Below are 22,716 nucleotides of genomic sequence, written 5' to 3'. Positions count from 1 at the left end.
GCTCTTTTTCTTTTCTCTGTGAACATGAACATTGTGGGTATCTTATTGTGTCCAAATTTTCTCTTCTTATAGGGACACCAGTCCAATTCAACTAGGATCCATCCAGATGGCTTTGTTTTAATTTAATCACTCCCTTCAAAGACCTTATCTCCAAATACAGTCACATGCTGAGAGACTGGAGTTTAGGGCTTCACATATGAAGTTGGTAGAGAAATAATTCCATGAATTATTTCTTCATGAAGTTGTTAGGAAACTAGTTCTACTTTTTATGTAGAAACATATATTTGCATTATAAAAGAAATGACACTCGTAAGTGTACATGTAACTGGGAAGGCATAATACAAAAAAAATTGTGAATATGAAATTCAACTTTAAAAATATAGATTTGCATAAAAGTACATAGAAATACATTCTGGTGTGAACAGTTAAACTTCAAAACCTTGCAAGACAGGGAAGTTACAAATTGAGAACAGGAAATTAGATAATATTGACCTTTAACTTCTCCTCAATAGAACTGATTAAATATCTCAGTAGATAAACTTGTTGGTAAGGCTGTATGTTAAATGTCTCTTTCCTTTGAAAAATTTAAGGCAGAACAAGGCAATAAAAAGACCCATAAATGAAGTTTTGAGTTCTGTGGTGCCCAATACCTCTCAGAAGGAAAGGCATCAAAAGAAAATGAGAAAGAAATTAAGAAAGAACAAAATTGTAGATGTCAAAAGGATCTACTCCAAGAAGCATGGCATAGCCAAGAGTCAACAGTTGTGAACAATCATATTAATAAGTTGTGAAAAGACTATTACTCATTGCACTTGACAATTCACTCGTGACCTTCAAGAAAAACAACATACTTTCACTGATACAGTGAAAGGCAGTCTTAGTGTATTGAGAAACGAATGTAAAAACAAGCACAGAGAATTAATACTTTTTCCCTTTAAATCTAATGGAGAAAACAAAAGGAGATGTTGGGTGAGGTCTTCTTGTTTAAAGATCAGAGTTGTTATCAAGTTGAAGAGAGGATCCTCCTTGGAAGTAGCATTCAGAGGAACAAAGCAGAAAGGGAGTCTCTATCTGTGCTTGCAGCCAGTGTGTGAGAGCCTTCTGGCACTGTGCTATCAGTCTAGCTTTGAGGGGCTTAAAAAGTGGTGGGGATACAAATCATTACTCCAAGTTACTTGTTTTAATAGTTATGCGCCCAACAGAAGAGGGCACACAGAAAACAGAGCTACCTTAGATACTTTTCTCATTCCTGAGACAAATACCCAATGCCCAAAGTTAAAGGCAAGAAGGGTTTATTTAATAGTTCATGGTTTGTAGAGGTTCAGGTCATGATTGGCTGGCTTCAATGTAGGATGGCACATGGCAGAGGGACAACAGTTCAGGCAGCAGAAGACAGCAAAAGCAACACAAAAAGAGGAGAGAGAAAGAGACAAACCTCTTTGTGTCCCTTATATTGTATGCATATAAGGCTACTCACCCAAGAGTGGGTGTAGTACTCACCCTTAATTCCAGCATTGGACCATGACTCAATCACAAACTCTAGATTCAGTCACCTCTAAAAAGCCTGCCTCCCATGACTGCATGAGGCTTGGTGGGGGGACATCTAGACACAAACTGTAACAGGAGCTGTAAGGGCCTTTCCATGTCTGGAAAGGCTTTGGAAAGGACGAAGGTTAGAGCTGAGGCTGACAGGATGGAAAAGTGGTCAGACTAATAAGAGAGAAGATCTACACACAAAAAATTCTATGCAAAACCTGAAAGACATACTCCATGTAGGGTTTGCCTTAAAAGAAATGGAAATACTTCTGTGTGGGAGAGAAAGAGAGAAAGAAACATGGAAGCACGTATGGTCAATTTTAAGAGGATATCTATTTCCAGTTTTTTGTTTTGTTTTTGGTACCAAGGACTGAACTCACTAGCTTGCACTTGCCATGCAGGTGCTTATGCCACAGAGCTAAATCCTCAGCAGTATGGTCAATTTTGAGAAGGTATGAAAGGGAATAGATGTCTAATGACCACTGTTCTCTCATTGTTTTCTGAAATCACATTAGCTGTTAGCTGGATTTATCACAAAATTTTGAATTGTCATTTTTAGAACTACCAAAGTGATTTAAGTAATATTTTAGTATCAAATCTGAATGCTCTCAGGGAAAGAAACTAAAGTGGATTGGGGCTGAAAGTAGGTGGGCAGATTGAGAAATTACCTAGAGGGAAATCTAAAAAAAAAAAAAAAAAAAGTCAAGAGGACAAAACTGCTTTTGTCCAAAAAAAAAAAGTTAGTTCCATTAAAAGTTTTAAAAAAAAAGAGTTATTAGTTGATCAAGAAGTAGGTAGCAAATATAAACTTCCTTATAATGTGTGGTGACAATTAGTTAAGTGGTGTAATAAAAGGAGATCAAACATGAATAAAACCTGTTAATATCCAAATGGGAATAAAGTAACACAAAGTTAAAGAATGTTCAGTCCTCATCGGTGAATGAAAATAAATTTTCCCCAAACTAGGGACCAAACCACACATAACAGCTCGGGAAAGGAGGGTGGGATGCTAGAGAAAAGCACGGATCTTGGCAGAGTTGATGAGATCAAGACCTAAAGAAAGAGGACCCAGGGAGGCTGTAACAAGGATGCCCTGCAACCTGGCACCCTCTGTTGCTTCCTGTGCTCTTGAGGTCTCCAAGTCTGGCTGAAACGAATATTATCTATTTGGAAGCCAATCAGTACAGCAGCTGAAAGGCAGAGGTGCTACAGGGAGAATCCAGGCTGCACAATCAAGCCTACACGTTGTGTGGCTACTGGTCAAGGAGGGCAGAGAGCTTGGGCCACTTGTGTAATAATTAGGGTTGATATGTAGCAAAATAATACTAATAGTTAATAGTAATTTAAAAGTCATGATGGCTTCCACATTAAAGTCCCAGATTGTATGACAAAATCAAGAAATATTTCTTTTCTTACAATCCTGTTGTCTACAGCTCAGATTACAGTACATAGTCAGCAAGGTGGTCAGTTCAGAGGTTTCTCGCCTCATCTTTTCATGTCCATCTTTTCTCTGTGTCTTCTCATATGGTCTTCCCTCTAGTTATTTATGGCCAAATTCTCCCTTTAGGAAAATCATTTATATTAGATAAAGTTCCTCTCTAATAACTTCCTTTAATTTTGTTTACCCCTCTCTCTGAATACAGCCACATTCAGAGATATTGAGGGTTAGGATTTGAACATATAATTTAGGGGATGTGACTCAGACTATAACAAATGGGAATCCAAAGGCTCTTTAAAAATGTGCCAGATAATCAGTCTCCTAATTAAAATGTAATATAATATGCCTAGCTTTGAAAAACAGCAATACTGGATAATATTGTCACTCTATAAAGATGTCACCTTACTCAACTCAGGAAGCAGAGCATAGATATAACACACTTGTAAGGAATTGAAAATTTTATTGCTATTTCATTTGCTAAGATTTAGATATCTAGTGTCCTCCACAGATCACTACATTAGTCTCAGCCGCTGGTGGTGCTGCTGAAAAGTGGTAGAACTTTGAAGAGATCAGGCCCAGTGGGATGAGGTGTGGGTCACTGGAGGTGAGCCCTTGGAGGGACTGTAGGATTCTGATCCCCTCTCCCACTCTCTTTTAATTCTCAGTCAAGAGGTGAGCTGGTTTTCTCTGATATGTACTACTGCTATGACGTCATGCCATCATGCCTCACCACAGGACCAAACAAAGATGTCAATCAACCAGACAGCAACCTTCAAACCCATGACCCAAAAGAAACCTTTTACTTTTATAACTGGATACTCTTAGGTATATATCATAGTGACAAAACCCTGAAAAACACAACTTCTTATACCTCGAATAAATACACAGAACACAGGATTAGTGAAAAATACTTTTTTTAAAAAAGAAGCACATTTTTCTGTGGCTTTGGCTAGTTTCCAGCTGCATTTTTCTAACTATTTATTAGTCAAATAGGCCTGCATAAGGATTTAAAGCCAAAAACAAGGAGAGAAATTACCCTGCACTCTTCACTTATGATTTTCAATATTTTAAAAAGAGCTTAAAGACCTTTTTATTTTATACATTTGCCAGTAATTGTCTTTATAGTTTTATTGGTATTAATTTAATACAACCCATTTAGAATGTCAAGCTACATATGCAACTTGGTAATAAAGTTACTATTACTTCATAGAGTTATAATTATAAGTAATTTTGGCTCCTTCATTTTTGTCCTCTTACTTTCTTAACATTTCTGCCTACATTTTATAAGAATGAAGATGAGTTTTCTGACCTTTTGCTAAAGAACATTTAGTATGAAGAAACCAATGATTTCATCCTAGTTGAGAATTGTGAAACTTTTATTTTCTAACTCCATTAGCTTTTTCAAAGTAAGTCTCATTATAATATTACAACATGACAGGCAAAGTTCTAAATGGGATGGCTATTCTGCTGTTCATGTGATGCTGGTGTTTTAGCATCCAGAAAGTAGGAGTTGTAAGGTCAGGGAGGATTACACCAAGACTTCAAAAGAGGACTAGGTAACCAAGAATGAGCCCCAGAGAGCAGGATGTGTAACACTATGGGAATGAAGCCAAAGGTGTAGAGGAGACTCCAGAAAATAGGAGGTTCCAGGAACAAGGAATGTCTACCAAGAAAAACTATAAACTATGAACAAGACACTTAAGAAAGAGGCTTCGTAGGCTGTAAATGACAAGGACATAAAGGTAGGGACTCTCATACCTTCTATAACTCACATATTACCACAATATGCCCTGGATGTTAGACATAAAACTACAGAATGTAATGTTTGCTCTGTCAGGTTTTGGTCCTGCTTTGGTCTGATTTTTTTCTATCCACTGATTCCCATCTGTTAGAATGCTTGCCCTACCCCCCTGTATAATGACAATGTGAACATGCTTTTTTTAATTTTACAGGGATTGACAGCTAACATTGTACCTTGAGTCACAGGAGAAACTTGAACTTGGATTTGTGAGAAATGCTAGAACTGTTGAGACTTTGGGGCAAGGTATTAGTTTATCTTCAACTGCACACAGGATAGTTATATTCTGTCAGGTAGAACCGTGACTTTGTTACTGTATGTATTTTAGATTATGGCTTTAGGAAAAATGTTTGAGCGCCAAGCTGAAAGGGGTGGAATGTGCCAGTTAACATTAATTATCAATTTGCCTGATTGAGAAGCTCCTGGAAAGGTAATTAGATTATGGGGCCCTACACTCATTGGTGGATTCACTGAAGTTCATAGTGGATTGTGTTGAGGTGAAACCCAGTTGGATATTGGTCACTGGGGCATATCTTTGGAATGTATGTCTATGGATGTCTACGGATGTTACTCTTCCCTTGTGCTGCTTCTCTGTCACAATGAAATGGCCAGTGCTACTTTACCATGCCTTCTTCCATGATGCTTCTGCTTTGGATCCTATAAACACAGACTGCATCCACAGAAACCATAAGCCAAGTAACCTTCTCCCCCTCTATCTGTTATGTGTGTCAGGTATTTGTCCTGGCAGTGGGAAAGCTCACCAATACAAAAGAAATGTGTTGAAATAAATGGAATGCATTTATTTCATTTGACAGAGTCCTTGAAATCAAGGACAATTTTATGTGGCTGGGCTGGGCTGGGCTGGGCAGCTACAGAGTGGAACAGCTGAATGAAGTTATACTCTTTGAGAAAAACTGTAGTTAATGATGGGTCTAAGTGATGGTAAAAAGAAGTACAGGGCTTCTGAAACAAGTACAGAAGGCAGTGGTACAATAGCAGGAGCCAGGTACCTACTCAAATGGACCCTAGGAGTTGAAGCTTTAATCATAGCAACAGTGGGGACTATTGCTCAGGAGAGCTGAAAATAAGCTCTATGCAGCAGAACAAAAGGCAATATAGTGTCCAGGCTACCATAAGAAGTTCATGGAGACACTGCCCTGAAAAAATATTTGATAATGGAGACAATCCTAAAGAATCCACAGGGAGAGAGTTTGCCTATACCACTTTGTCAGACAAAAGGAGCAGACTTGGAACTTAAATGCTATGTGTGACATCCCACACTGGTGAGACCTGAGGGCCACAGGCATTATGCTTAAAATAAATAACTCTTGTGAAAACAAAAATTATGTTTGTTATAATTTTACAGATAGAAATCTTAAAGAATATGAGGTTTCCTTAAAGAACTAAAGAAAAGTTAATACCCTTTTCTAGCCAAAGTTTTCAAGGTAAATAATTTAGTACAGGACACATAATTATAGAATTATTTTATAACAATCAGCCAAAGAGTCAAATTTTAAAAAGTGAAGGAAATCTGTCCACATACTAAAGACCCAAAGAATTCAGCTTAGGGCCTGGATCCCACAGCAATGTCCAGCATGAGCCCAGCTGAAGACCTAGAGCCCATGACAATGCCCCCGACAAGTCCAACTGGATGCCTAAACCCACAACAATGCCTCATGCAAGTCTGTTTCATTGATCTGAGCTGGTAAGGTTCAAGAGGTCAGTGGTAGAAGCCAGAGAGTCTGTGCCAGTGGAATGAAAAATCTGTGCCAGTAGGTTGAGTATTCTGCACTGGAACCAGGAAGTGATGCTCAAAGACCAGAGCTCCCTTGAAAAGCATTACAGCCATTTTCAGTGACAATGAGATCTCAAGCTCCTCTGATGATGAGGGCAGCTGAGTTCATATCAGGAAAGACACTTGACAAGCTCCTCCTGGAAAATGAACTGCACACTATCTTCCCCTCCAGAGCCAAGAAGCCATGCTCAACATAGGGACCAGGCTTCCTAAAAGTGAACCACAGTTACTCTCAGCAACAACAAGGTACCAAGCTCCTCTGACAATGAGAACAGCCAACTTCATAACAGGAAAGAAGCTCGGCAAACTCCTCCAGGAGAACCAACAACACTACTCCTCTCCAGTTCACCTTTTTATGTTGTTGGCAACAACCCTCAGATAGGCTCTCCACACCCAGGATCACGCTCATTCAGTCTTGCTGACTATTATAAGTTGGCCACCAGTTGTCAATCCATTATATACCCCAAATTAGAATTTAAAGTTTAGCGTCCTCAACTATGCCAAGACACTAGCTGTAGTGTTGTCTTAGAGGGCGAGCACACCATTGGCACATTAAACTACTACATTGTGAAAGCATAGTGATCAATGTCAATTTAGATTGTATGAATGGCCCCTGTATTTTACAATGCCTTTGTGTCACCATTTATTATTTGTTAAGGGGTTTAAATCTACAATAGAAAAATATTTCTGTGAAATCAAGTAATACACAGTGGTTAACCATAGCTGAATTTTATAAACTATGATTTGTCAAATAATTCATGCTTTTTCTCAAACACAAGCCCTTGCATTATTCTGACAGCAAAAAAAAAAAGAGTTTACCTTTTGTCTATAATTTTGTATTGAACCTACTGCATATCTGCTTTACCTGAATTCGTAGAGAGTTAGGAATTGAAGCCTAAAAACCACTTTGTGAAAGAAAATGTAGTTGTACAGCTAAAAGGACTGGAAATACCATTTCCCTGGTCTTCAAGTAATATCTTACCAGTTTAAGTTAGGGAGAGAATTACTGTACTCTTTAGACACATCCAGAGGATGAAATTATACAGGGGAGAAAGTAGTAATCAATCAAACTAACAATTATGGAGTAGCAAGCTGTATTGTAAAACTGCTAAATTTACATTAGTAAAACTGCTAAAGTTACATGTGCTGCCTTGTTTAGACCTAAAAAGAGATAAATAAAACTGATAAAGTTCACCTGTGGGTTAAATTCTCTGCCCAAGCTTATGTAGCTGCACACTAGAATTAGCATTTAAAGTAGATGATTCTAACTCCAAAAGCAATGTACTTTTCTTTTCTTTTTTTTTTTAATAATATAATGCTTTTTCTGTTTGTAACTTTTCTAGCATTTAACCACAGTTTTGTTTGGAAAATTTTTTCATTTTAATCTGAATCTCATTTATTTTCATTCCAGCCTGCTTACTTGAAACCTTCTCCACATAGTTTCAAAACGTCTGGCCACTGTCCTTGGTTTTAGACTCCTTCACATACAGTATTCAAAGATAATGAAATTCCCCATCAGCAGTTTCTTCTTTTGGCTGAATAAGCCCTTTCCAGTGTTTCCTTTAAAAGACTTCTGTCCCTTTAAATATCTTGTGGCATTGCCATGACATGCTGACTTTTACAGCTGGAACACTGACACCCCCATAGCCATTTATAACCAAAGGACTATTCCGACCCCACTTCCATCATGCTTTTTAACCAACTCTCTTCTTTTTAATGCTTAGGCAGCTTGGTTTTTCCAGGGAGTGCTTTGTCCTTACAGAATATCATCTGTTTGCTGTGACCCTTTCCTCCAATCTGCCAAGAAGGTGTTTCTACCATTAAGGAGCACTGAAAGTCACCTGCCACCCTGATAAAAACCCTCTGCCTCTCTGGTTGCATTTCGTGTCCTTCCTTGGTAGGCTTCTGTTACTGTTTGAATCATGTTCTCTCCTCCAAAATTCCTATGCTGAAATCCCAGCCAGCATCAATACCACAGAATATGATTTTATTGGGTGATAGGGGGTGACATGTACTTTAAAGAGGTAAGTAAGGGAAAATGAGTTTGTTAGGCTGCACCTAATTTAATACAATTCAAGTCATTATGAAAAGAGATCAAGAAACAACACAAAAAACAACAGTAGGACCACATGAAGACACCAAGAAAAGAAAGTCACAAGGAAAGAGAGGTCTCACAAAAATCAGCCGAACGGCCACCTTCCTCTCAGTTATCCAGCCTCCAAAACTCAGAAAATATGTTCCTTTTCTTTACAACCTATGATATTTCTTGTGGCGGTTCTACCGAAGAAATGCATCTATAATGCATCTCAATTCCCTAAATTTATTACTAATTGGTTTTTAAAACTACATATACCAACATTGTACAACTTCTAATACTGAAAAAGGCATATTATTTCTGTGAAACTTTTTTCAAAAATGCCTAAACTCAGTCTATCCACGAATAGGTATCAGATAATCCTAAACTGAAAGGATTCCACAAAATAACTCATCAGAATGCTACAAAGTATGTCTGAGGAGGCAAGAAAACTGCTATGGATTAGAGAAGACTAAGGAAATACGAAAACAAAATGCAATGTGGGATCCCGCATTGGACTCTCAAAGACAAAAAGAACTTCATGAAAAACTTGTAAAGACCGAATAAAGACTGTAATTTAGTTAAGAGCACTGAACCAATGTTGATTTCTTAGTTCTGATAAAATGGTTGTAGACCACATTAACAAGAGAAAATGTAGGGCAAAGAGCATGCAGGAACTCTCGTTTGTGATATTACTGCAATTCTAAAATTATTTCAAAATAAAAAGTAAAATAATATAATGTAATATAACAATGCATCATCTATTAAAAATTAATAAAACAAATGAGCAAATAAATTGCCACTTAAAGGGGAAAAATTACACATTTCGTCAATATAAAGTATCTCACTGAAATAAACTCTACATTAAAAGATGAATGAGAGAGAGGTACTAACATCCCTTGAGATCTCTAGGGTAATAGTCCACGCTGGGCATTTGACAGGTAGTACCTCACTTAATCCTCACAATAGCATTGTCATTTGTAACATGTGACAACTGATAACATCAAAGTTCAAAAATATTTAAGTAGCTTATCCAAGGTTACATAACTGATAGATTGGAATTTTAGACCCAAGTCCACCTACTTCATAGGCACCATCTTTGTGTACAGGTTGAGAAATATCTATTTCCCCACCAAATATTCACCTAATTTTATCACTTCTTACTCTGTGGATGACATGCTTGGCTAAATCAAAATCACTTGGGAAGCCTTAAAAAAAAAACCCTACGTCAGATACTCTGTCTCCATATTCCACTCTAATTTTAATCCTGACCTCGAGATTTTAAAAACATTGCCAGAAAATTTAAATATCCAGAGAACAACAATTTCACTAGTTTATCAGTGATAAGGTCATACAGAACAGAGCTAAAAACCTTTGCAAACAACAGGCCAGTCATATTTTCATCTTGGAATAAGCGTACATCATCAAAATCAATTAAATTCAATTTATGCAACGTATTATTTATGGAATCAGTAGAGAAGAAATTCTTTAAAAGACATGCAGAAGAGAGACCAGCTTTATAGAGGCTGGCATTAGCTAATTGCAGTAGAATACCAAAAACAGAAATGCAGCTGACTCAAAAGATAAATCTTAAACCCCCTCCTACACACAGCAGAGGTAGCTATGTTTTGATGAGTAGAAATCGAATGAATTACGCTCTCTGATCTTAATTTGCTCTGGTCCCTTTAAAATGGCAAAGGGAAACTATCAAGCAATGTAAGACTCTAATTGAAAATAAACATTTTCCTACTTTTGAGTGGAATTAAAGCTGGGAAAAACTGAATAGCTTCAAGGTGAGGAATGAAACAGAAAGCAACATCAAGAAAGCTGCAATGAGGGTATTTGGAAGCCATTCTGTTTGCTGAATTGTCAGCCATGCAAGCACTTATAGACAATTACAACCTTAGAAAACAAATAAAAAGTGTGTAAGTAGGCACTTTGATACTTCTTCCTAATTATAGGGTTTACGAGCTGGATTCAAAACACACAAATAGAGGCGATGCGAACAATAGTAACCCTGAAATGAGGTTATGAAGCTTATTAGCTTTACATAATTACACAGCTGGGACTGGCTGAAGCGACCCCTTCAGTGGCAACTTTTCTCTAACGGGTCTTAGTTCACGGGTGCCGCTCTCTATTGGAGCCTTTAAAAAAAATACAGTGGAAGTTGTGTCATATGGACTTGCCAATATCTGACCTACAGGAAGTGGGATTTCATATTTTGAGCTGCAATACAAAGATCGCCTTCATCTCTCCTGGGTTCTCAAGGGCACAGCCTTATTTTTCTCTGGCCTTTGAAATGTCCACAGAACCAAGCACAGTGGTGTGAATCACAGAGAATGCCGGGGAGAGAGGCTTATGCTATAAATGAAACTCACCTACCTAGAGGCAAAAGGTATGTTTTCTAATATTTAACCTATTGAAAAGCCTCAGAGATAAATGCCTTTGTGATAGATCTTCCCATCTTTAGAATTTCATTCTGGTAATTGGCCTGAGTACCAAATCATGCCTGCAATTTTAGCTGGCAGTTGGTGCTAGAAGAGAATGACAGTTTGCTGTCCTTCCTGATGGACTGATGCGGGGCTGGAAGAAGGAAGTGTGAGAAATTTCTCACTGTATTTGCACACAAACACCCAAAAAAGGGGGGTGGGGAAAAGAAACCAGAAGACTTTAACTATTTTATATGTCTATGTCTCAAAGATGTTTATTACTGATTTTTTCATTTGTAAGGCAAGGAATCTAAGAAAAACAAGAGTAAACCACAAGAATGACATGAACTAATACTTGGTTGTCTAAATTTTTCAGCAGCAAAACCTGCATGTGAACTTTTTTTGTCACACAAATATTTTATAGCTGAAAAGGTAACTCTGGACTTGGCAGGTTTTCTTAGAAATGCCAGAGAGATTTCTCCAGGAAGTTTCATTCAAAAGAACTGCAACGCTCTGCAAGGCTTTAGGCAGCAAACGTCAGGATATATTAAAAGCATGCATTTGTTTATTATTTGTCTCTAAATACTTTAGCTATTTAATCTCTACAGTGATCTAAAAGTTAGGTACCATCTTTATACTCACTTAATGGAGGAAAAGACAGAGGCTTCAACAGGTCATTTTCCCAATGTCATTTGTCTTTCAAGAGGCAGGGCCTGGGTCTCACCCTCTGACCCAGAGCTGGTGCTCCAACTCCTCCTGCCTCGTAGGGGGAGATCCTCTCAACCAACAGCACCTTCTGTGCATAACCCATTTGTGCATTATTTTGATAGGAAGAGGGGACTAGTGGTACCTGTCTTAACCGTCACTCAATGAAAAAAGAAGCCAGCCATTGTCTTACCTATAGACATGAATGTATTTTGTGTTTCACTTATTATCTGATTATTTCCAATGAACTGACTATGCATGCCCACCCCACACCCACAGATGTGCTAAATCTCAATAACCAATTTGATGGTATTTGGAACTAATTAGGGAAAACCTTGTGAATGGGATCAGTTCCTTCAAAAGAGTCCTGAGGAAACCCCTTCACCCTTTCTACCAAGTGAGAAGAGCAATAACCAAGAAGTGGGCCCTCTGTAGACACTGGCTCCTTCAGCACCTCTATGTTGAATATCTCAGCCACACAATAAACTTCTGTTGTTTAAAAGATACTCTTTTATGGTGGTTTGTTATAGCAGCTCTGATGTTTAAAACATCCCTTCAGGGTTCATTGCAAGTTCATCTTGCAAAAGGATGTTTGTCAAAACATGAAGATGTGCCCATTTAATGTGCAATCCATCTCTAAATGAAATACTAGCAAATGACATTAGCATTTATAATCTTTTTTAATTTATATCATTGTGTGTTGTGTTTGACAAATAAGTGAAATAATTTACAGGTACCATCATCAAATGAGAATTGGTTAGACTCATCAGAATAAGAGTGACTATAAATGGGGGTGTATTAATTGTAATTGGAAACATTGTGTTGTTCTGGAACTCATCTGTTTGGTAATTTCACCTGTGGGAAAAACTTTTCTCTAATAAATGTGGCCCTTGTAATTGGATTCCATATCACTGAGTGAGCCCGAGAGTGATGAGGCTTCATAGGAAATATACATTTGTAATATGAATATGAATAGTCCCTGGGGTAGCTTTGAATCCAGTCTTCATGAAGTGTAAAATTGGCATAACAGCTTTAGATCACATAATGCATGTACATAATTTGGATTATTGCAGACAAGACACAATAGTATGTTTGGGAAATGAAGTAAGTTTGGAAACCAGAGTCGCCTGCAGTGCTGCTGGAGACTCAGAGTGGTCTCCTTGATCCCATGTTCTCCACCTCCTTTAGTGTCTTCTCAGCCCAGCAGCCAAACTGAGCCTGATACAATGTAAGCCAGGTTAGTAGCTCTCCTTAAGTGGACTGACACAGAGAGAATATAAATCCTTACAATGACCAGCAAGGTGGAGTCGGCATTCCTCCAGACTTGTCAGGCAGGCTCTTATCACAGAGCCTTTGCCCTCACTGTTCCTTCTGCCCAAAATGCTCTTTCTGAAGAAATCTAAGTAGCTGGCACCCTTACTTTATCTACTGCATTGTCACCAGCTCAGAGGGCCTGCCTGTCCTGCCCGATTCAGTCACCTCCACCCCGTATGCTATGGTGCATACCTTAGATGACACCTACAGCCTCATGGAGTCACAGACAGTTTTGGAAAGTGATTGGATTATGGAGCCTTTACAGCTGACCTGCCGGAGCAGCTCCTGCTTAGCAAGCACAAGGTCCCGAGTTCCATTTTTGGTACATAAAAAAAAAAGAAAAGAAAAAGAAACAAAGACAGCTGACCTGCTGTAAGGAGGTGGAATATTGTCAGACAGGCCAATCACTGCGGGTGTGACCCGTGTGGTGATGACATTTTTCTTCCTGGCTCCTCCCTTGATCCTCTCTGTTTCCTGGATGCCATGCCAAGAGCAGCTTTTTCTTCCACTCTGCCCCCTGTGCTGTGCCTTCCTGCTGTGGAGCCAGCAGGCTATGAACTGAAACTTCTACAAACTGTGAGCCAAAACAACCTCTCCCCCTTTGTCTTTCAGGAGTTGTGGGCGGTGTCTCAGCAACAAGGAAAGTAATTAAGGCACCATGTCACCCCAACATATACTCCAGTCAAGTGATCCACTTTATTTTTCATATAATGAATATGCTTTTTTCCAATTAATAACTAAGCTGACAGAGGTATGAGACCATCTTTTGTACCAAGTCCAAAACAATGATACACACATAACAGAAATCCTGTAAAACTGTTTACAATGAATGAATTTATCTGACAAAGACAATGAAAGCTCATAAGTGAGTAGTGCACTTTGATTTAAAGTAGAACATCAGAATTAGAGTGAAGATGAGATCTTCATCCTTAAAGGAAGCAGAATTGAAGATTCATGGATTCTGTTTGGATGATCACTTTCCAAAAACCGAGAAAACCTTGGAGAAAACATATGAGCTCCAAAAAATAATAATAAAATAAATAAAAGAAAATAAATGAGAAATGTAAATGTATGGGCCGCACAAAAATAAGCCCCAACCTGGGGACTGAATCTTTAGCACACTTATACAAGTTTTATATGAATGTATCTATTTACCTATTCATCTATCTCATTCTTTGTCTATGCATTATCAAGTATCATGCTAACAGTTTTGTAAATGCCTTACTTCATAACTCAGCTTTTCTGTGTTCAAACCAAATCAGATGCAAGATGATCAAATTTGCTTGTTTTTCATTTGTTTTGGTCCTTTTTTTCTTCTAAAGCAGGCTGCTCTCTTATCTCACCACACTCAGCTTCAGTATCAAGGTCGCCTCTTGCCACAGACACTTCAAGTATGGTTTCACATCAAAATAGAAAAGGAACTCATAATTAGTGATTTACATTTGTTGACTAATTATATTTTAACTGAAAAGCATTCCCACTAAATTGTTACAGATGAATATTTTTATGATCTTCTCTTTGCCTCTATAATTACAAAATAAAAGGCTTTCCTCCTCAGTAAAAGAATTCTGGGCATTCGCCTATTCAATCAAAACTGGAAAAAAATTATGACTTAAAATCTGTAAAAAGGCTCTAGACAGCTAATCAATCATGAAGGCAGTTATCAGGGCACTTCGTGCCCTTGGTGCCAAGCTTCAGGCTTCCTAAGGTGCAGACGTGGGTCAGCTGCCTCCTGCTTTGACAGAACTGCTGGGCAGGGTTTAATCTTGCAAAGGTTGGGCCGCCAAGTTTTTGAAGTCTGTAGCGACTCACTGAACCCCAGAGTTACAGCTGAAAAGCAGTTAGCTGGCACAAAACAGAAGGTAAGGTCTGGCTGCTGCCTGGCAGATCTCGGAGAGCTTGATTTCTGTTTTCAGAGTCTCTCTCTCCTTCCTTTCTTCCAACCATTTCTTCTCCAGCTAATTATTCCCAGTATTTAGGCAATAGCTGGTTATGAGGCATCAGGCATGAGAGTTGATTGGTCATTGAAATACATCCATTTCTTACAGCACCTACCAGGGTATAAGCAGAGAGACTGGAGCTAGGTTGTGGCATCCAGAATGAGGGGATTCACTTGCCTACCTGCTCCTGGCCTGAAATTCTATTGCCAGGCTTTGGATTACAAATCATGCAAAACAAAGTGCAGAACCCATCAGAAAAGACTGAAGCCATAATAGACAGCAGACAGATGATGGATGGATGAATGGATGGACAGATACTCAATTTTCATTGTTCACAGATTTCCTGTGAGCAAAATAGCCTACTGGATAGAATTACTTGTAATACTGAAATCAATACTCAGAATGTTTTTGTTTTTCCAGGTCTTTTTTTACCATATGCACAAAGTGGAAAAAAAATTGAGTTCCCTGATGTCTGTGTTCATCACTGACATGCAACAGGACTACTCACTGCTCTTGCCATTTCATCTCACACACTGCAAACAGACACTGTATGGTTATTTAGTGTCATGGGTGTTTGCATTTTTGTGCTTTTTGTTGTGGATTTTACTGGTTGAGATGGTCTGTCATGGCTCACAACTACATGTTCCCCAAAAACCTCATGCATTCAGAGGTGGGAGATTTGCGATTGAGTGCATCATGGCTGTGTGACCTGGCTTCATCCACTGACTGGTTTACCATGATGGATTTACTGAAGAGGTAAGACTCAACCTGGATATGTGCAGCACCTTCGATGGAATACATGGGAAAGCAGAAGAAAGGCTGTGCTTCCAGTCTGCCGTGAAAGAGGCTGTTTTCCCTGCCAGGCTCCTCTGCCATATCTCCCTTCTTTGGAACCAGCTGACTATGGACTCAAAGTTCTACAGACTGTGAGATAAAATAAACTTTTTCCCCTTTAACTTGTGTGTGTCAAGTACTTTGTGCAAGCAGCAAGAAAGTACTAGAACACTGCCCAAGCACCATCCTGAAGCATGAGACAGCTAAGATAGACATCATGGAGAAAATAATGTTGGTAGATAAGCTTCATTCACACGTGAGTTCTCACACATTTTCAGTGTTGATGAATCAGCACTACATATTAAATAGGGTGCCTGATGATAAAAATGTCACGACCCAAGACTTTCAGGAACCTAAATCTATGTTTTCCCTAGGAACAACTGGAATGCACTAATTCAATGTCTGTAACAACTTTATAGACTGCAACTACCACAAATAATGAGAATAAGCTGTCTATGTATGTGTGTGTATATATATATAAATGTTTATGAAATAGATTTACATGTATACATATTTATTTTGTTATATAACTTGTTCTAAATATGTTCTGTTCCATACATACATACAGTTTTTACTATTCTAGGCTCTGTACAGATGGTGGTAAACAAAATACATATGATTTTACCTCCTTAGACCTCAAAATTCAATAAAAGAGTAGAGAATTAAGTAGCCTTTCGGGTTACGATGCTGAAGGTCACAATGTCTAATCAGCATCATCAGTGGTAAGAGCTTGTTTTTAACCTTTATTGTTTGACTCCTCTTTTTCCTCTGGCTTTGAAGTAGGGTGAGAAGACATTCAAATGTAATTTCTTAAGGACAGGGATCTTTATTATGCTCTAAGGTCTCAGTTTCTAGCCTGTACCTTGCAAGCAGTAGACACGCAAAAATGAATAAACGTATTGGTCCACTAAACACACTACTACTTGCAAACAGAGAGAAGAGAAGACTGGTGGTGGTGGAATATACCTATAACCCCAGAAATCTGGGAGTTCTGCAGGAGAATCACATTTTGAGCTCAGTCTAGGCAACTTAGATTCTGTCCAAAAAAAAGGCTAGGATGTGTCTCAGTGTGAAGGCCCTGGGTTCAATCCCCATTATCATGGGAAGATAAAAAAATAAAGAGCAGAAAAAAATTGCAAAATAAAGCTGCAAATCATAGTTTATTCCCTTAACTGATAATATTTCTTTCAATATTACCCTAGATAAAGATTGCTAAATTTGTGCTGGTGGCAAAAATGTTACCCTGCATGTCTGCTGATAAGCAAGCAGACAGACCTCCAAAAAGTCAGCAGAAGCTAGTGGAAGAGGTATCCAAAAAGGTACACGTGGTGAGTTTATGATTTTAAAGAAGCACTTTCTTTGTGACTCTCTAATACCTTATGTTCCCCCATCAATCTATTTACTGGGTACAACTGCTCAATAAATTTGCCTATATTTCCAACAACAAAAATCCTTTAAGTACTTCAGGGATGGTCAATAATAGAAAATGTCATTAAATGAAAAGATCATCTATAAGTTGTTTTTGTTGTTGTTGCTATTTCTAACCCTGCACTGATTAACTGCAAAAATTCCTATGATCCCACCCCCTCTTCCTACTGAGCTACCTGGGATATCACACAATCCAACTCAGCAAGTAGTTAAAACCTTTACACAGAAAAATATTTTTTTTCAGTTGACTACAAATATACTTTAATGCATGCATCCCAAGATGTTGGCATCACCAACCGGATAAGAAGAGTCGGTTTGGCCAGGTGCCACTTTGCCACTAACTAAAAAAGCCAAGGATTGCTCTGCAAATCTCCTAAATAAAAAAGCAATCTAGTTTCTGGCAAGGAGATCAGCAATGGCCATTTCATATAAATGAATCTGTCATGATTTCATTTGCGCACAAGCTCGATCATCCAAAATAGCAGAAACAGCAGGCTGTGGTGTGGCTTTTCTTTATCTGTTTTTGATAGACTGCTTCTCCTTTTCCTGCCCCAAATGGTGACTGCCATCAATGAAAAACTGTACTATGAAATTGCAAGAAAATTACTCTCAATTTTAATAGGCAACGAACTTACCAAAGAGAAATTATTCCTTTTATTTTGTTAGTGCTTTACAGATTCCTAACACAAGATCAAGTACAAATGTGATCCTCCCTGTATACATCTTCATCCAAATAAGGTAAGTGGAGGATGACAGGCTATAAAAGCACACTTTTGCTTATTGGTATGCCCACCTGTTCCAGATCATTTGCAGGGCTGCCAAAAACAGAAGGAAGTACCACAAATGAACCGTGTCTTTTTCAGGAAGATTTTCTTGCAAGATCCACAGAGAACATCAACCATTATTTTCTAAAGCCAATCAAAGGTCTTCTGTGCCAGTATACACATGCAGACAGCTATTCAAGCTGGTCCGATTTCCCCCAACCCTGGAGATTCCAGGCATGTGGTACCTAAGCTACTTCATTAGGCAGAACCAGAAGAGACAGACTTTGGAAATGGCGTGCCCTTCATTCTAAATAAAAGCAGAGCACTTTTTTAGTGTTTTGCCTTTCCTTCAAAAGGCAATGAAAATTGCTGTAGCTTAGCAAAGGATAATGGAAGTACATCACTGGGCTGTGAGAGGCTTACGAGTTGTACTATCCTGTGGCCCTTTCATCAACACGACTTGGGGCTCCTCACGGATTCCTGAGATTTCACCCATGAAAGCATCTCAGATAGATGAGTATACTTCCGTCTCCTCATCTGCTCCCACCCCATCTGTACTGAACATCATGTTCCCAGACAACTTCCCTCGGGAACTGTAATTTTCTGATTAATGTTACACTGTGAGAAAATTTAAAATGGTTAAGCAGGTCACCCCATTCCTTAAAGAACCATAATTGTAATGTCTAAGTCTGAATTTTCTCAATTATGTGTAATTTCATATCTAACTTTTTGAGTAACTAATTATTATAACTCTTTGTCAGACACTCAAAATTTTTTTGTAAAAAAAAACAGAATAGTTTGATTTCTTGATCAAATATCACAGGGTTCTAAAAAAGGTTCCATCCATTTTAATAACACATGCCATTTTTTTAATATCTGAGTCAATTTTTTGCAAAATGTAAGCAAGTCAATATTTATTCAGTAAGTGGTAGCAAAAAGAGTCTAGAACTTGAATCAAAAAATCTTGAGTTGAAGTTGAAACTAAAAAACTAGCTAATATTTGTCTTGGATGAATAGTCGTCTTTGGACCTCATATTTTACACACATTAAAAGGTCAGACCAAGTAATGTTAAAATCTCTTCAAACTCTAATATTCCAATATTCTACCTGGACAAGGACCAATATAAAAAAATCATTTCTTAATTATTTTACTTAACAGTAAACCACTATGAAATGAGTATTCCCTCTGGAGGACTGACCTAGATGAATTTTTTATTGTTTTAACTATGTCGCCTAAATCCACATTATCAGAATGTCTTATTTATTAATGTTATGACTAAATGAGGCCATTAGTTGAAAATTTCAGAAATGTATCTAAGTTGGCAAAACTCACCAGGTAGATTTAAAGGAAAATTATTTCTCATTTTTTACTTCACCATCCTTCTAAACAGAATCTGGAAATTGTCCAGTTTAATTTACGTAACACCCTGTTGCTTGTGTTTAACATAATTGCAAACATGATATGCATTCATAATTGAAACCTAAGCTCGAAGGGTCTATTTTTCATCTCCTAGAGAACTAGCTGGAAGAAGAAAGGAATTCCACTATGGATTTTGGTGAGTCAAACGCTAAATAACAGCAGTAATCAAGAGCATTCACACTTATATTAAACATCCTTAGCTGGTATGGTTCTAGACGGATGATGTTTGCAAATCTTAAAAGAAAGGTTTAGACACAAAAGACATACCATAACTATAAATACATGCTATGTATTCAAATATTAAGTATCTACTAAATGCATAATTCTCACAATTGCAATTCAAAATCAAAATGAAAAAGGATTTGACAAAGTTTTAAAGATCATGAACACTTTACTGTTACTGAAATTTGTAAAATTTCTTCTAAAAATTATTTTGCTGCAATTTCCTCTATAAATTCCCAAACTTATTATTTTGCAAGAATTAATGAGTAGTTTGAAAACTATGAGGTGATTTATATGAGATAATACATTAGTTTGCTATCACTTATACTCTTGAATTCTTTTCTGATCTCATGCTTACTGAAATTATTGTTCCTGCCACAATGGTATTAGTTTATTTTTTGCTTATTCTAAAGATAAAAAATATGCTTCCATCTATTAATTTTATATTGTTTATAACCATTCACTTTATTTTCTGATACAGAGCACTGTTATTCACAAATTAATAAACAATTTATCTAATCTATGAATAATATTCATGGGAAGATGAAACTATTGAGTCTGAAGTTGGCATCTCAAAATCCAATTAACAAAACAATGTCATCTGATAATGAAACACAAAAAGCATTCCTTAAGATGGCTCTTCAAGTGAGAGCACACTCATAGCACACGGCTGCAGTGAATTCACGGATGTGTCCTCAGAGCCTAAAAAAGAAGCAGTCTGTCTTGATGCTTGGAAGTAAACAAAAAGTAACAGAAAAAGTAAAGTAACAGAAAGTGACTTAGGAAAATGTGAAAGAAGGGATATCATACAAGGAGTTCTTCTATATTCCATTCTTTCTTTCTTCAACTGTTCATTCAATAAACATTTATCAAACACTATGCTTAAGGGTACCACACATGCATGTGCAAACACAGATGCACACGCCATATACAAACCATGAGAGTTAACTTTAGTCAACATGATTAGCTTGGAAGCCACACAGGGGATCAAGAGTAATAAAGCACAGTTCCAGGTATGACTGTGTAAGCCACAGGAGTGTGACCTGGGGTACTATATCTGGTCCATGAGCCCCTTCTCCCCCATATTGTTTCCCCATTTTGCTTCCTGAATACCATGAATGAAGGTAGCTGTGTACAGTATGCCCTTCTACCATGACATGCTTGCATTGGCGCAAGTTGAAAAAGGACTGAATTTTGAAACCATAAGCCAAATAAACCTCTCTTTCTTTAAATTGAGGATGTCTGGTACTATCTCCTACCAACAAGATAGTTAATACATAAAACTGGTTCCCAGAGTGAGGCTGCTACTGTGATTGGACCCATTCATGTGATATAGATGCCTTTGGAACCAGTTTGCCACAGGAGTTTAGAAAGATTTAGAAATACACAGTACAGCAGTTCTATAAGGCTATAAGAGCCTGAGGATTAATTCTATTCAGAGCTCACAGAACTTGACAGGAATGTGGATAGCAAAGGCTAGTCTAAGGTAGCTTTAGTTGGGAACAAAGATCCCACTGGTGAGTACACTAAACGACATTTGTGTCACATTCTAGCAAAAAAAAAAAAATCTGTACATTTTGCCCATGTTGAGACTCACAGGAAATCTGAGGGTAAGGAGGGTAGTCTCAATGATCTAGCAAAGGAAATTTCAAGGCAGCTCAAAAATCCGTCTGTGGCATGGGTAGTGCTGACTGCTTTTAGCCAGATTGATAGTGAGAGTCAGGGGCTAAAGGTATAGCAATAATATTTTAAAACTTAAATTTGGATCCAAAAGAAACATGTTTGAAGCTAAGGCTAACTGAGGTATGATTTATGAAGAAATTATTACCAGTAAAAATAAGCCAAGTAATTTGCACAGAGACAGGAAGAAAGATAACTTGAGAGCATGCGAGGAATCAGCAAAACCCCACTCATTCCAGGACCAAGGGAGCAAAAGTATAAACTTTTCATCTGAGAAAACAGTCCAAGGCTCCCTGCTACAGAAAGGTTGCCTGTAGAACTGATCACTCAGGTTTCATTTTAATGTGTTCAGCCATCGAGGTACTCATAGGCTGGTGCGTTCATGATTCAAAGGGCCTGGATACTGATTGAGTCCATTTTTAAGGCATGCAAAATGAACTCTTATAGGACCAGAGAGCCATTAGCCCAAATTTCAGTGTAAGGCCTGGAAGACCAGGCAGTATGCCCCTGAGAGGTCAATGCATGAAGCTATGAGAGTAAAGCCAAAGACACAGTGATTACCTCAGGAATTTGGAAGCTCAGGAACCTGGAACATCTACTGAGGAGAGCTGCAGCCCAATAGTGGAACCAGCCCAGAGAGAGACCATGTGTGCTGTAACCAACAAATGGTGAGGGATTCAAGTCCTCTGGAAATTATACCTCACCCCATTACCATAGGTGCCTTACACAGAGTTACAGAACTTAATGTTTGCTCTGCTGGGTTTTGGTCTTGCTTTAGTTCTATTTTTTTCTATATTCCTATTCTTCCCCTTTGGAATGACACAGTGGCCCATGCATCTCAGAATTACATAATTTGCTTTGTAGTAGGACTTCACAGTTAAAGAGTTTGTTTTGAGTCTCAGGACAACTTTTGAGAAATGCTAGAACTGCTGAGACTTGTGGAAGAGATTATTGCATTTATGTTGTATGCAAGGTAGTTGTATTATATTAAGTGGACTTATTAACTTCTTGTATTTATTTGGAAATTAAATAAGGTTTAAAAAGTATGTGCGCATTGTGGGGTGAGACGTGGCAGTTAAACTAAATGATCAACTTTATTGTTTTGTGAACCAGCTAAACGATTAATAAAGCACACTACTAGTTGTGTCTGAGTGAGTCACCAAAGCATGACCTTGAGACCCTGGACTTTCCCTCTCTTGTGCTGTTTCCTGCTCCACTCTTCAACCACCATGAACTAAGCAATTTTGTTACACCACACTCTTACACCATGATGTTTGTCTTAGCACCAGCCCATCATGGACTGAACCTTCTGAAACCATGAGCCAGATACATCTCTCCT

The 22,716-nt window shown here is 38.1% G+C and overlaps 1 protein-coding gene across 1 annotated transcript in view; it reads right to left on the bottom strand.

The window, feature by feature from the left end:
* The window catches only part of Hs6st3 (heparan sulfate 6-O-sulfotransferase 3), a 681,307-nt gene that overhangs the window by 355,535 nt on the left and 303,056 nt on the right, over positions 1–22,716 (bottom strand). The gene's annotated exons all lie outside the window — the stretch shown is intronic.

The sequence above is a fragment of the Cavia porcellus genome, unplaced genomic scaffold (genome assembly GCF_034190915.1).
Source record: "Cavia porcellus strain 051 isolate PalLab524CR breed Dunkin Hartley unplaced genomic scaffold, mCavPor4.1 scaffold_4, whole genome shotgun sequence".
NCBI classification, from domain to species: domain Eukaryota; kingdom Metazoa; phylum Chordata; class Mammalia; order Rodentia; family Caviidae; genus Cavia; species Cavia porcellus.
Note: the sequence above shows the minus strand (reverse complement) of the source record. Positions and strands in the feature narration are given on the sequence as shown.